Here is a 3,456-nt window from a genome sequence, read left to right as displayed (position 1 = left end):
AGTGACCGGGCCAAATATCTCACGAAATTAACATTGACGAAAAAAATATAAAGAACGAAACTCGTCTAGCTTGAAAGGGGAAACCAGATGGCACTATAGTTGGCCCGCTTGATGACACTGCCATAGGTCAAACGGATATCAACTGCGTTTTTTTAAAAATAGGAACTCCATTTTTTAATACATGTTCGTGTAGTACGTAAAGATATATGAATGTTTTAGGTGGACCACTTTTTTCGCTTTGTGATAGATGGCGCTGTAATAGTCACAAACGAATAAGTACGTGGTATCACGTAACATTCCGCCAGTGCGGACGGTACTTGCTTCGTGATACTTTACCCGTGTTAAAATGGACCGTTTACCAACTGTGGAAAAGGTCGATATCGTGTTGATGTGTGGCTATTGTAATCAAAATGCCCAAAGGGCGTGTGCTATGTCTGCTGCTCGACATCCTGGACGACATCATCCCAGTGTCCGGACCGTTCGACGGATAGTTACGTTATTTAAGGAAACAGGAAGTGTTCAGCCACACGTGAAACGTCAACCACGACCTGCAACAGATGATGATGCCCCTAGTAGGTGTTTTAGCTGCTGTCGCGGCTAATCCGCCCAATACTAGCAAACAAATTGCGCGAGAATCGGGTATCACAAGAACGTCGGTGTTGAGAATGCCTCATCAACATCGATTGCACCCGTACCACAATTCTGTGCACCAGGAATTGCATGGCGACGACATTGAACGTCGTGTACAGTTCTTCCACTGAGCACAAGAGAAATTACGGGACGATGACAGATTTTTTGCACTTGTTCTATTTAGCAACGAAGCGTCATTCACCGACAGCGGTAACGTAAACCGGCATAATATGCACTATTGGGCAACGGAATATCCTCGATGACTGCGACAAGTGGAACATCAGCGACCTTGGCGGATTAATGTATGGTGCGGCATTATGGGAGGAGGGATAATTGGCCCCCATTTTATCGATGGCAATCTAAATGGTGCAATGTATGCTGATTTCCTACGTAACGTTCTACCGATGTTACTACAAGATGTTTCACTGCATGACAGAATGGCGATGTACTTCCAACATGATGGATGTCCGGCACATAGCTCGCCTGCAGTTGAAGCGGTATTGAAAACCATATTTCGTGACAGGTGGATTGGTCGTCGAAGCACCATACCATGGCCCGCACGTTCACCGGATCTGAAGTCCCCTGATTTCTTTCTGTGGGGAAAGGTGAAGGATATTTGCTATCGTGATCCACTGACAACGCCTGACAACATGCGTCAGCGCATTGTCAATGCATGTGCGAACATTACAGAAGGCGAACTACTCGCTGTTGAGAGGAATGTCGTTACACGTATTGCTAAATGCATTGAGGTTGACGGACATCATTCTGAGCATTTATTGCATTAATGTGGTATTTACAGGTAATCACGCTGTAACAGCATGCGTTCTCAGAAATGATAAGTTCACAAAGGTACATGTATCACATTGGAACAAGCAAAATAAAATGTTCAAACGTACCTACGTTCTGTAATTTAATTTAAAAATCCTACCTGTTACCAACTCTTCGTCTAAGATTGTGAGCCATATGTTTGTGACTAATACGGTGCCATCTATCACAATGCGAAAAGAGTGGTCCAACTACAACATTCATATTTCTTTACGTACTACACGAATATGTAATAAAAAATGGCGGTTCCTATTTAAAAAAACGCAGTTTACATCCGTTTGACCTATGGCAGCGCCATCTGGTTTTCCCCTTCAAGCTAGACAAGTTTCGTTCTTTGTAGTTTTTTCGTTTGACGCTTAATTCGTGAGATGTTTGGCCCAGTCACCATCAATGGACTACCCTGTACAGCGGGCGACAACTCTTCCGCCCTAATCTGCATTGCCTGTGACGTGGGCGGAAATAGAATCTCGTGCGTTACCATTCCTACAGCTGTTTGTTTATGTCGGCTGTGCTGCCAGACAAGCAGTCTCGACTAGACGATAAATCCGCGTCTCCACTTCCGGAGCCGACGCCCAGTCTTCTCGTGTCGACGAGCGTCAACGGATAACAGCCTGCCACCAGCCTTCATCCACCAGTTTATCGCTTCTTGAAAGTGTCTAGCTCTTCGCAATCACAAGATACGTATGTTATGTAAGTGATTCACTAATATAGAGAACTTTGAACAATGATTCAGTAGTTGTGTCAGTGGTAGCCACCTAGGTAGAACTGATGCAACCTCTTTTACGCGTTTAGTGTTGTAGTACGCTGAGGCCTTGCAAAACTCATTACTAAGGTGTATCCGACAACAGAGCACAATATAGCATCATTGTAATTCTTTTGTCTGTATTTCCAGAGTTTCGGTTATCCGATGGCCTAAGGTCTGACATAGTCCAGATAAACGAGGTTACACAGTACTACGTGAAAAGTTTATTGGTGGACCCAGATACGTCATGTCATCTATTATTAAAACAGTCTTACAGAGGGTCGACAGCTTCGCTTTGGCCTACGAGGTAGGATTAGAGTTGTTACTACTCCACCACCGGAAGTAGAATACCTTCTAACAATCTTACTGCATCCAAAAGGATTTCGAGACCTGGCCACTGGGTTGGAAAGTGTACACTGCTAACAGTCAATATACCAACTTCAGTTGACTCGTCCAACTATCGGGGACAATTGCCTCAATGAAAAAAAGAAAGATAATATTTCAAAGTCAATAGAAACACAGCAACTGGAATTTACATAGAAAAAAATAAGTTTATAAGCATTAATGAACTCTTGCCAAGTCACTTTCTTTCACTGAAAACCACCCCCAACCGGATAATGACTCTACTGTCTGATTTGATGTATTTGCCACCGAGTAAGTACGCACACTCGCCTAGAACACCAGAAAGTGACTAATGAGAATTTCACGACTTCACATGGGAATCCGCTTGCGAATTGTACTTACCTTTCCGTGCTGGCAGTAGAACTTTACCGATCACTGAGAATCACGAGTTCGTTACAGGAAAACGGACGACTCCGTTTATAAATGATTTCTCCTTCATAGAACGCACCTGAACCTTCTAGCTGCCAACAACTCCCAAAATATTTAAAGCTTCCGGCCTTCCAGCCATTCAGATTCTGGAACAAAACGCAAGTATTCTCGTTGGTCGTTCCCTTCTACCAGTTATGCCACTTCTCCGAAAAATTGCTGTTTCCTGCCGGAACCATTAGCAAGCTTATTTCCATCAATTGCTGGAAAGCAATTACCGTCGTATGAATGTCACTAGAATGTAAGCCATTCTACGCGGAATAGGCAAAGTCTTTTAAGGAGACAGAAGTTTAGTGTCGTTTTTGAAGAAATGGGGAATCCAAAATTCTGCTGTGAAAGACTACCCACCAAACAAGGAAGAAGGCACAGATAACATTCCACCGCAATTCCGAAAATCGCAGGAGAAAGTGGCAACGAAACAGTTATTCAAG

Source organism: Schistocerca americana, chromosome 1 (assembly GCF_021461395.2).
Source record: "Schistocerca americana isolate TAMUIC-IGC-003095 chromosome 1, iqSchAmer2.1, whole genome shotgun sequence".
Taxonomy (NCBI): Eukaryota; Metazoa; Arthropoda; class Insecta; order Orthoptera; family Acrididae; genus Schistocerca; species Schistocerca americana.
Note: the sequence above shows the minus strand (reverse complement) of the source record.